Genomic DNA, 13471 nt, shown 5'->3' on the forward strand with positions numbered 1-13471 from the left:
ACCATACCGGCGCAAACGCCAGTCTCGCGGAAAGATGTTCTGTTGAACTTCATGAGGTAGGCAACATTCTTTTCCGCGTTAGATTCTAAGGATAGCTACTATCAGGTACTCATGAGAGAGTCCGATGTAGCCAAAACTGCAGTAAGCACCCCAAGCGGTTAGCTTGTGATGCCCCAAGATTTAAAAAACGCACTGGCGACATTCAACTGAGTTGTGCTACACGTGATGCGTCAGCACTGTGCCTACGCGCTCCATTACTCTGACGATGCATTCGTGCATAGTAGGGCCAAGGACGGGCTGAGCGCAATAGAGTCGCACAAGCGTCATTTAGACGCTGTGTTGCAGACTTTGAAGGAGGCCCAATTGTACGTCAACTTGCAAAAGTGTGTCATAGGGATCTTTGAGATACCTATGGTGGGCTGCATCGTTGGTACACATGGTGTACGAGCGGACCTAGACAAGGTAAATCAGTAAAGGAATGGCCAATCCCACGGCATGTAAGGGATTTCCGCCAATTCCTAGGGCTCGCTAATTACTTGCATAAGTATAGCAAGAATTATGCGGAGCAAACTAAACCATTGTCTGACCTCCTTAAAAAGGACTCAGAATGGGTTTGGTTAAAACAACAAGAAGACGCGTTTACATCAGTGAAGCAGTCTCTTGTAGAGGCACCGGTCTTGGCATTGCCAGGCGCACATAAGCACTCTAGCGTCGTCTGTGATGCAAGCAATTTTGCAAACGGAAGCGCGCTCATGCAAAAGGATGACGACGGCGTCGACGGTGTCATTTATTTTCAGTTCCGGCTTTTAAAAGCCGCGGAACTGAATTGCCCTGTGCATGACAAGGAGCTATTTGCAATAAAGTATGCTCTTGTTAAGTTTCGAGTGCACCTATTGGGCACCGAACCATTTGTGGTTTATACGGATCACGCATCATTTTAAACCGTAATAAATTTATTGCACTTCTCGCCTAGAATGGCAAGATGGCTCACATTCTTCTCTGAATTTAATTTCGAAGTTGAATACAAGCTGGGTAAGTCGAATGTCTTGGCTGACGCGTTATCGCGCAGACCAGATTTCGAGGAAAGACACCAGGAAGTGTGTCTAGTGCTAAAGCACAATCGAAGCAGTCAATGTTGGCAGCCATTAAGGCCCACCACGTGACGACCCCATTGGCCTCCGAAATAAAGGAGGGCTATAGTCAGGAAGCACATTGTCGTCTGCTGTTGGATTACTTCACTTCTGGACGAAAGGTTTCCCTTTCGTCGCACCTGAAAGCTTAGCAAATCACTTAAGCTACAGCGATAGCCCGTTATGGCATCACCTGTCACCTTGTGATTCCTTGAGAGATTATGTGCCTCCTGACACAGATCTCAAGCTGATGATCCTTGACGAGCTCTATGATGCGCCATCGAGTGGGCATCTTGGCCGTAAAAAGACATTTGTAAGAGTGTCAGAGGAACGTTGGTGGCTACACAGGGTATCAAGTCAACGACAGAAATTTGCCCTAGTGACCTTTCCAGTTTAGCAGTGGTCAATAAAACTACGTCCTATTACCGACCTCTTGGCGGTGCCATTGGCGATTTAGATGCTAAAAGCGTGAGCGAGGCTCAACGCTTTGTGGATGAGCGATTAGCCATCACACGAAAAGTTCGTGACGAGATGGCAAGCGCACAGATTCAACAAAAAGAATATGCTTTTCGAAATGGTCGCAAAAATAATGAACGCTTTAGAGTGGGAGAAAAAGTAATGTTAATTACTGCTACCCTACCTAAAAATGCAATTTCTGTACTATGAAGTTATTGCAACGTTTCATTGGGCCGTTTACGGAGGTAGAAGAGGTTGGAGACCTAAGTTATAGGCTCACACTTCCCCCGTATATGAAGCCGCACTCCGTATTTTACGTGGGTCGTGTGTAACGGTATGTAGACCCAGAAGAGATCACATACCCCCATCCGCATAAGGAGATCGATGGTGACGTCGACTATGAGTCGAGCGTCGATCAAGTGAGGGAGACGGGGAAGGTGAAAAACTTCCAGCCGAATGACTCCTCCCACGACAATAAGGGCTCGGAGAGCGAGGGATACCACGCGCATAATGCGGGCCCCTCAGCATCAATTTCTCCAGGATATCAAGCCGAACTTCCATGCGTTCAAACCCTGGCGAACCTTCGGACGTACATCCTGAAGATCTGGGGTCAGTCGCAAGACTTGACCCTCGAGATCCTCAATGCGTCGTTCAGCAGCGCTTAACGCCTGTGACGGAACGGATGCGGGTATGGCAGCCGCGGTTAGGTGGGTGGAATCGCCACATCTATCGGGCGCCGCCTGCACTGATAGATGCGGGTGGAAATCAACGCTTCCATGTTTGAAAATTGCTTGCATATCCGAAGAGTTTTGACTCTTGGGAACCGATCGATATCCTACGTCTTTATGTGCCCGGCGTGGTGACTATCTCTCGAAAAGAGCACTAGCTGAGGACTCTCCGCTAGTCACAATGGACTAGCAGGAGTAGCGTGTGAAAAGAAACAGGGGGTACAGTAGCGCCAATAATTTATCATACGCAACAGGGCGAAACTTTTTCGCTGCAATCATTTTTTAACCGCATTTTGTGAATTCAGCCTCGTATTGGTCGGGCGTTTCATTTGAACGCAACACGACCGGGATCGGGAAAAGACATCCAAGCGATTTCTACTAAGCCTTCCATGAATTAAAGACGCCATAATAATTATGAGCATCTAGAATAGCGCGCTGGATGCGATATTTTTGGCCCATTGAGATGGAGGGGGCATAAGTGCTTTGTTATGTAGGTGGGCACGTCTTAATGCGGCCACGCTCAAATAAAGCACACACCCTAGCACAGCAAAATTGCGGTTTTACCGTCTTCTCTCACGTGCAGTGAGATAGAAGGTGGGCGCCTAAGCGACCCCACCCAACGAACTATAAGCCGAGACGAAGGGACGTCACGGGAGCGGTAGTCCCGCTCCACATGCGCAAAAACACCGATTTCAGAATTCGGTGAGAGTTAAAACACGCAAGTCTAGCTGTCAACATGCGACTTCATTTTCAAAAGGCAAACTATCGTTGCTAAAGTTCGAAGCCAAAAATTACTCAAACTCAGCGTTTTTCGCAGATGAACTGCTTGGTGCACATTTAGGACTGTGCTGACGCCCATTTCGTTCTAGAAAGTAGTTTTCAGACTGATTTATATTTAATCGTACCAAATAGAAGCTCCTATTTTTAAATAATCCTAAAATGCCGTCTCCGTAGAAAGACACTAGTATGTGTTGCGAGCGTATTTTTCTAGACACCTCGCGTAACGAATGACGCTAGCCGTCGTCCCCGCTAATGTGAATGCCGTTAGGGACATCACATATACAACGGTGAGTCACAATGTGAACCACACCCAAGTGGTGGGTCTAATTACTTCATTAAGTAATTGGCCATCTTCTTGAGTACACAAAGTGTACTTAACGAGAATTGTTTTACATAGGGCAACTTTTGCTCGTCCCATGCCACCCATCACATAGCCACGTTCGATACGACTGTCTTGTGGCACCGACTAGACACGCTCAGGTGCCGTCGGTGGAGGTTTAAGCTCAGGCTCTTCTGCGTCGGACACATTGTGAATGATGGTCTGAACGATAAGTGTTAAGGGTTTACTTAACTGAGAAGCAGCTGCGCCTTTATGGGCAGCGCTCTCATTAATTGTTGATACGCTAGCCAGCGCAGACGACAGACATCACTAGAAAACTTTGTTGTCTCCATGTTAGGAGCAATATTTGAAGTTTGGATGAGCAATAAAGCGCCATCATCCTTGATCATTAGCTCGCTGTCCTCATCACAACTATGAGGTGATGCCTTCTCTTTGACGATTTGCAAAATGTAAATTCGTTCTTAAGGGGATGGTCAATTACTTAAGTAAAGTAGTTGGACCCACCGCTTGGTGGTTCACATTGTGACCCACCCTTGTGTATGTGATGCACATAGTTGCATTTACATTGGAAGGGATGACGGCAAGCGTCATCCAAGATACAAGGTATTTAGAATAATACGCTCGCAATACGTATAAGTGTATATCTACAGAGATGGCATTTAGGATTAATTAAAATATGTTATGTATTTAAAACAATTAAGTAAAACTCAGTCTCAAAACTTATTTCTAGTTCGTAAATGCGCACGTGGAGCCGGATTACCGCTCCCGTGACGTCACTTAAACTAAGGCTTATAGTTCGTTGGGTGAGGTCGCTGAGGCGCCCAACAACTACCTCACTACACGTGAGAGAAGACGGTCAGACCGCTTTCTTGCTGTGCTAAGGTTTGTGCTTAAGTAGAGCGTGGCAATAGACGTGCCCGAATACAAAATAAGTAAAGAGGTACAACATTATTAGGGTGCCGGTATATGTACCTCAACTTTTTGGTAAACGTACATCACCCAAATTATCCTTACAAAAATTAGGATAAAAAAACTCATTTAACCTTTATACCATTTCTTAGCGTTCGTTACAAGACACGATAAGGTGGTGCGCAAGGGGGCGCTTTACATAACTACTTATTATTATGTTAATGCCAGTAAATAGAAACTGTAACGAAAGAATTAATATATTAAGACACCATTACTCTGTACTAAAGCCTTAGTATCGACCCCTCTAGTCGCTAAGACTTCTAAGCTACTTGTAACATTCCTCTGCACGTCAGTGCACGTGAAGTAATCTAAACACCTCACCTTCACTGTTATCAGTGTAGCTGAGAAGTACTGCTGTCAGTACCTGCGAAAGGTGCCTCGTTACAGGCCACGATTCGATTTTCACTGAGGCTTACTTGTGGGTTGAAATTGGTTACCGTGTAGACCACAGAGTCGCAAGGAGGCTGTCTATTTGGTGCAACTCGAAAGACATGCATCAGCAAACTTCATTCGGGAGCGGCGGGTTTGATCTTGAACGAAAAGTCTCATAGAGAAGCGATGGTGAGACAGCTGGAGAGCAAGCCTTGTGGAATTAGCGAAAGTATAGGTAGAGCAAGCCATAGCGAAACAATAGGACGCCCGCTGCTTCATATTTTTGCAATGCTACCAATTCAATTTGTATTTTTCTTAGGCGAAACGGCAATGTCGAAAGACGTATCAATTATTATCGCGCAACAATCTTGGCCAAGTCTTTGCGCTCGTATAATCGCCGATTTAGGGAGTGAATGTGCTCCGCAAATGATGTAAAGCCTACTTAAAGCAGAAAAGGCAGTCCTCCATCGAATAGGACTGGTCAGATCATATATGGGTAAGTCATCTATCTCAAGCATCTTGGACGACTTCGCACGTTCTTGCCCGCGTTTGGCATCGTTACCAGAGCAGCAGCATGACTCTAGGGCGCTTGAGAGGACAATGACATTTTATCAGGCGACTTCACATTTGAGCTCTAAAAGTCCCCTTGATTATTTTTGCTTCCAACTGCGTTACACTTGTCGTCATTCTCGTGACTTGAAAGCTTCAAAGTACCAGAACAAATTGGGTACATTACGCGGTTAATACTAAGAGCAAGACCTCGCTCAGATTTTTGCTGTGTCTTTTATGATTTCGAAAAGCTAGGATCAAGCTATTCTTTTAACGGTAGGGTTAGTCAGGCCCGGTATCGCTTGTCGTGCAGCACCCAAATAAGTCATCAATTATTTGTGTGAATAAGAAATCAGAAACCTGTGGTCAAAGGTTCCCACCTTTGGAAATAAGATCCAAAGATAAAAGTGAGACATTAAATTTCTAGTAAACAACCGATTAAGTGTAGGCACTTATGCACATGATCTGATAGCGCCTCCGAAATTAATTTCGGAGATAACTCAATTGCAACGCTAGAACCGAGACGATTCTTTCGTGACCTGCGTAGTGGCAAAGTCAAGCCGATGTGCGTGCTTGTCACAGATGACAAGGACTTGGCCGATATTCGGTCGGCAACGGTTTCCAGCAGCTCATCGATGGACGAAAGTGCCTCAATGAGAAGACTCGGATGGAACGTTTTACGTCCCAATCTTTAAAGACAACTCCTTTATTTAAGGATTTGACCAATTTCAAGGTTGTATTCCCCGAATCCATATCGTGCGGGTCGCCTCTGACAAAGATACTGATGTGAACGGGATATTCTGTTCACGCATAGGCATCTGATAGAATCCATCCATCAGATCTAATGACGAAAAGATAGTACTTTTTGCCACACCGTCAATAATAAAGTCTTTTCGTGGTATCGGCGTTTGAGCTGGTACCGTTGCAAGCTTCAATTAATTGAATGCATGCACAAACCGCCATCCTCCTGTTGCTCTACGCACACAGAAGGTCGGAGAGCTATGCGGGAAACTTGATTTCCTCTCATGGCCCGCTGCTAAGCAATCGGCAAAGTATTTGTCGATCGCTAATACTGTTCACGAGGCCACTGCTTCATGACACAGAATTTTGAACCTCAAGCGAGCTATGGGAGTGGCTGGTTATGCCACAGGGACTTATTAATGCCCCTGCGACATTTACTAGATGTGTGATCAATCTGTTAAGATCGGTGGTGGATTTCGCACCGATTTATTTTGATGACGTTTTCGTTCATAGCATATACAAAAGTGGAAAGTCGGACGTTAAGGTACATCGTACCCAGGTCCGAAAGATTCTCACTCTTATGCGTAAGCATAAGTTGTGTGCAAATCTCAAGAAGTGTATATTCGCTGCAAGCGAAATACCACATCTTGGATGAATCGTGGGTAAACACGATGTACGCCCTGATCCGAAAAATATCAAGGCGATCACCGAATGACCTGTGTAAATCGATGTAAAGGGAATTCGAAAGCTTCTCGGCGTACTCCTGCGATTGTGCCGAAATGACAGTACATCTTTGAAAAAGATGTGAAGTCGTAATGAAATGCTGATTGTCAGCAATCCTTTGAGAGTACCAAGCAACGCTTGATGCGATCGCCAATCCGGGCGATTGCGGACCAAGACAGACCATTTCATGTGGTCTGTGACGCCAGCGATTTTGCAATCGGCTGTGTGATAATGCAATATGACACAGGTGGCGCCATACTGAGTGTCATTAATGACGCTATTGGCGGTGAAGGACACGTAGACGTTCGTTGGATAAAGAAGTTGAGTTACCTAACTCCTTGTCGGATGTCGAATTCGACACATGTCTGGTATAGCACCAATACAGGCTGGGATATTCGTGGACGTGAATGCCCCGGCCTCTTAGAGGCGTATTGTCTCTACTCTAAGACTGGGGAGACGCGAAGCGTTTATACCCTCACAAAGTGATACGTGTGAGCAATTACACACCCTTGTAAATGGTGTAACCGGTAACATTGACGGAGAAGTTAACCTTGCGGCTATCCCTTCGTTACATGCTCTTTTAGAGCTAGACGAAATGTCTATCGATGAGTGCGGCCAAGCCTTAAAAGCTGGCGACTTATCTGAGATGGTGGTCATTCGACCTATGATTGAATTAAACTCATCGTCACTTCTGGACGAAGCTTTCCTAGATGACACAAAAGCTGCACTAGTCGCGCGGAATGGGTCATCGATTCTTAAAAATCCTACGGATCCATTTTATTTCTAGATTAAGGAATTCCAAAATGTGGTATGGAATAATCCACCATCTGTTTTACCTCCGGATAGAGGTGTTCGTCGTGAAATTGACTTCGTTCCGGGAACCAACTACTGTGTCACACTACAATGGCCTTTATCAAGGAAGCATTGTGACGTCATTGACGATTTCTTGCGTGCTAAGCACGACGCTGGAATGGTACGAGAAAGCAAATCTCCTCATTCGACACCGACATTTTGTGTCAAAAAGCCAAATGGTATTGGCGCATTTTACATGCTTTTAATAAGCTTAACGACGTCACTATACCAGCACAAACCCCCATTCCTAGAAAAAATGTTCTTTAAAACAATATGGTGGGATGTACAATGTACAGTGCACTTGACTTAGTCGCTGGTTACTATCAACTGCTCATGCGAGCTAGCGATATCCCGCTTACAGCGGTTAGCGCTGCCACAAGAACTTTTTAACGCTTCGTTGCATTTAATCGTCTAGTGACGCAACTGTTTCTCCCTCATCGAGGTTATGCACAGACTTATTTCGATGACATTTTTGTCCATAGTCGTGCGGAGCAGGGTCGGACGGATATGGAAAACCGTTTAGACCATTTGCGAGCAGTGCTCGAGTGTATGCGCAAAATAAATAGTATGTCAATGCATCTAAATGCAGTTTTGGCGCAGAAGAAATTCCTTTTTAAGGCTAATTCATTGGAAAGCGAGGCCTTAGGGCGGATCCCGCTAAGGTAAAAGCCATAGTAGATTGGCCGGTTCCTAAAAACCACAAGGATTTGCGTAAGTGGTTGGGTCTCGCCAATTATTTACACAAATATAGCGAAAATTACGCTGAAAAGGCTAGGCCATTATCTAATCTCCTTAAAAAGTATACAGAACGGTGCTGGACTAGTAGAGAACATAATGCTTTCCGCGTAGTTAAGGATAGTCTTATTCATTCACCAATCCTGGCACTGCTAAACCCGAATTGGCCTTTCAGTGTCGTCTGTGACGCATCAGATTTTGCCATTGGCAGTGCTCTGTTGCAAAAGATGTTGAGGGGCATGAACGTATTATTGCGTTCGAGTCTAGACAACTTAAAGCTGCGGAAAAGAGCTACCCAGTTAATGACAAATAGTTACTTGCTATGAAGTATGCTCTCGGCAAATTCAGAGTTCATCTGCTCGGCTCTAAGCCGTTTGTGATATATGCAGATCACGCGTCGTTACGGACGGTGACTAAGTCGCTCCCACCTCTCACAGAGAATGGCCCGATGGCTACCTTTTTTCGCGAAATACAACTTCGAGGTGGTTCTACGAGCCCCTGAATTCCTTGAATTAGGATTCCTTAAGCTTTAATAGCTCGTACGACTCCCTGAGTTGTTAAACCCATTAGGTCAATAGAACTAAGCGACTCTCTGAGTCTGAAAGTCTTTTTCGAGGTTAGGAGCGAGGTAGATCCGCTACACAAAGATTCAATTATCGAACGATATCAGATACTTTAGGTAGCTCTCATAGTTATAAATTTATAAATTATCGATAGAATAGGCGCGCTTTCTGATTGGCTGGAAATGTCATCCGCCAAAAATTTAAAACAAGCGTCAAACTGCTCTACCCCCTTCCCACTCAAACCACAACAATTTATGATCCCAATATCCCAACAAACTCAGAAAAGATGCCCCAAAGCAATTAAGCTCTCGAAATTTCACGAACAAAGAAGTTCTCTGTTAAAAGCATAACGAGTTGCCACGCAAGACTCAAGTTGCTTTTTGCGCATGGGCAAAGCAAGAATTCAACCTATCAAAGCCTCCTACTCAAAGCACAATAAGTTTCACTTCGAAAAAGCGATGCAATTATGAAGCTATGGATTCAACCAGCCTCGAGGCGAATGTTGATTTTTCGGAAATCTTCTTTTCTACACAAATGGCTGTCGCACTTCCAAACACCCCGAACTAGATCAAGTGCTTGCAGAGTGGGTTCTTCGATGCGAAGCCTGGCGTATCTGTACCGCAACAGAGCTTATCAAGTCAAAAGCTGCCAGGTTCGCAGAGCACCTAAAAATCGAATACGTGCCATCCTTCTCAAATTAATAGATTGAGTAGTTCAAGTCTCGCCATGGCTTCAAAGCTTTCAAGTCGCACGGCGAGAGTGGATCTGCTTACATGGAGACGACCGAAGAAGCACTTCCAGGCATTTGAGAAAAGCTACAAAATTACGAGCTACGCGACATCTATAATACGGATGAGACTGGTATCTGCTATCGAATGGATCCGGACAAAACAATTGCGCACACGCAAATCGAAGAGTCAAAGAAAGACGATTCAAGATTTACTCTTGCCTTCACTGCAAATGCAGACAGCTCACATCAGCTCCAACCGTTCATCATCGGTTAGGCGCAAAACTCGAGAATTTTGTATTTAAATTTGACGCCAATAACCAAGATAATAATAATTCAATAGACATTAAGATAATTATAATATTCTGTCTGTTTAAACTATACCATATACACAAAATAAAAAAAGTGGAAAAAAATGATTTAGAGTACTCATAAAAATTAAACTAACCAAATAAAAATTATTAAAATACCAGCTGTATATAAAAACAACTTAATGAAAAAGGTAAGAAAAAAACTTTCCAACCTAGGCGCATTAATTGATCAGAACATAGCAAGGAGCTTGAATTCTTTGATCGCTGGAATACGAAAGCTTGGGTGACAAGCAAGCTTTTCCAAGAGTGGCTAAAGCGCTTTTAAGATGAGTAGCTAAGAATCGACAAGTACCACTTCTGTACGATATTGCGCCTTCGCACATCCTTGAAGAATCGGAAATTTCTAATGTTGACCTGATCCCGCTCCCGTTAAATGCAACATCAAAGATTCAGCCTATGAATGCTGGAATCATTGCAGCTTCTAAACGTCGCTATCGCTGCTATCAGCTGCAGGACGCGCTCGATTGGGACGAACACGACGCTACTGATATTTACCAAGTATACAGCTTACGGTAATGCGCTAGAGCAGAGCTGCATGGGCAGAACTTCCAGATCGCTCATCGCTAATTGATACAAACACACTGGACTCTTCGATAATCGAATTCAAGCGCCCACTGAAGCGAGGCTCGACACACTGAACGAAGCAATCGAAAACGAACTTCAAGATGCGATGAACACCCTTCAGATTCGCTATTCTATGTCAGTCGCAAAGCTTCCAAATCTAATCGAGGAAGCACAGGAGGTGTACGTTTAGCTGACGGACAACACGCTGGTTGAATTGGTGTAATGCGATGCAGACAAAACAAATACCAAGGTTTCCGACGATAACGACGAGTCAAACGAAGAACATTTGCCAATTTAAGTGCAGCAGAAAGCTGTGAGCGTTGTGGAAAAAGAACGCAACGTCGACTGAAACAGGGCACCCTTTGATAGTACTGATAATAGTACTTGTCAACCTACACCAATTACAGTGAAGGTGGGGCGCCTCGACTACTTCACGTGCACGACGTGCAGAGAAAGGTTTTAAGTAGCTAAGAGGTCTTAGCTACTAAAGGTAAATCCTTAGGCTTTAAAATAAAAAACGTAAAACTGTTTTAGTGTATTGTGTTTCTACGTAACGATCTTCTATCTACTACTGACTTTATTATATGATTAAGAAACTATCTACGGCGCCAACTTGCGCACCGCACAATCAGTCTTATGACGATTCACTGAATTGATTTAAACTTAAATCAATTAATCAATAGAACTAATGTCTCTCACTCCTAAAGTCAGAGGAAGACCTTTAGACACAGAGAGTCTCAAAGTTCTATTGAACTAATGGGTTTAACAACTCAGGGAGTCGTACAAGCTATATAAGCTTAATGAATCCTAGTTTAAGGGATTCAGGGGTTCGTAGAACCAAGTGGCAACTAGTTCCCAAGAGGATATAACTTTAAAAGGCTTCTATCTCTTACAGATCAATGTGCAAGCCTTAGAAAGGCACTTAACGTTTTAAGATTAAAAGGGGAACTGCACTTTATTTAATTATTTAATCTAAAACCTTACCCTAGCTAATTTAAAAATAGATTTCGGCCGCCAGATTTATAGGCGGCGGCCACATTTGTTACCTATAATAAATGGGATTTAACTATTCTAGAATAGGACAAAAGGGTATTTTACCCATAAAGTAGATGTACCACAACAACGGTTGTCCAACCGATGTGTGCCCCATTACACCCTCCCCCATCAAACTGTTGACACCGAGTGACAACATTCGCTTCATTTCCTCTTTGAGGTTGGAACGTAATCAGCTAACCGTTCGGTTGTGTTTTTCTTTCCTTTGTCTCATGACAATCAAGCGTGATTCACAGACTCTTAGTACCTTCCTCGACGATGAGGGAATGGTGGATTTTGAAAGCACTCTCCATAAGAGAAGGAGGAGAAAGAGCGTCATTCTCTCACGCCTTCTCTTCCGGATGAACGTCGGCGGGCCTCGAATCTGTTCCCAGAACGTGTTGACGCTGATGTCTTAACTGCATTGAGCAGGACACGGGACCCTGAGTCCAACATCTTTCCGAATTCGCTCGATGAAGAGCAAGGGCGGATAATCCTCGTAGAGGAAAAAGCTCGTCGTCGAGCTGCCGAGCTTGCGAAAGCTAACGCTCATAGTGAATATAGATTCACTCCGCTTAGCGCGGACCAGCGTCTCAAAGAGATAGTGGGTCATAGCTTGGCCGTCTGGATCTCTTGAGACGTAGCGAGAACGCCGGAGGAGATTGCTGCTCGCGACGCACTTCGTGAGCGATACCTTATGCCAAAGATAGTGACGCGAAGTCAGTATCTGACGCGTTTACGTGATCAAGCCCGTGGGGCTTCGGTGACCTCCATGAGGAAAATTCCGATTGTTCTGCTTCCAAACGATACAAGGAGTGAAAACGAAGTATCATTTGAGAACTGTTGTCCACCGGGCCCGTCGCCTTCGTAATATTTGGAATGTTAAAGAGTCTGCGAATGCGGCTGATGTTCGTTTGGAACGGAAGCTTCACTTCGATTTCGCCAAGCTTAAGGCCAAAGGCCAGTTACGTTCGATATTTATGCCACAAACGAATAAAGGTCTAGCCGATATTTCAGTGCTTCGGCTGACCGTACAACCATGGATCGAAGCTGCACTGAGGCCATAGATCCACCTAATCCTACGTCTAGTGGTGGGAAGCGTCGTTTGACGCAAGTTGATCCTGAGCTTGGCGCTCAAAACGTCAACGGCGTACGGGCAATCTTGCCGAAGAGGTACCTCGAACTCCCAAGAGTTTTCAGAAGAAAGGTACCCTAGCCACTTCACCAGATACTGTTATTGGCCCTTACGACGACGTCGCTTTAAAACTTTCTCCACATGAAACTGAAGGTCCCCCCGCGCATCAAGCAGCGCGGGAGGGGGCCGAAATTTCGGCGAAAGCATTTGATGTTCTAAGGCACGAGGTGCAACTTCTTCCTGATGTCCTTGCTCGGGTTGAGAGCTCTTTTGAGGCGGTTCGGGACCATCTTTTAACGCTGGAGCGTCAGCAGCCTCGTTTAGACGGCCAGCTGGACATCCTGGTGAGGATGCAATCTGCGTCACGACCGCCTGTCTCGGCGCAAGCGCCTTCAAGTCCACGTGGGAAGGGTCCTGATAGGGCTTAAGCAAGCCAACGTAGAGCACTGGGTGTGAGCGCAGCTTGCTAGGAAGGTTTAGCGTATAAGCTTGGCCCTTCTTGACCACGAAGGTAAATGGTCCAATAAAGCGCGGGCGCAATTTGGTCTTGAAGACCGCGGAAACCAAGTTGGTAGGTAGATTTCTAGCGTTTGATAAAACGCGGTCTCCGGCCGTATAAAAATTAATACAGCTTCTCCTTTGGCATCTGCTTGTTCTTTTTGTTTGTCTTGGCTATCAGCCATCGTGTCTCTGACACGTCTTAA

This window comes from Bremia lactucae, linkage group LG1 (genome assembly GCF_004359215.1).
Source record: "Bremia lactucae strain SF5 linkage group LG1, whole genome shotgun sequence".
Taxonomy (NCBI): domain Eukaryota; phylum Oomycota; class Peronosporomycetes; order Peronosporales; family Peronosporaceae; genus Bremia; species Bremia lactucae.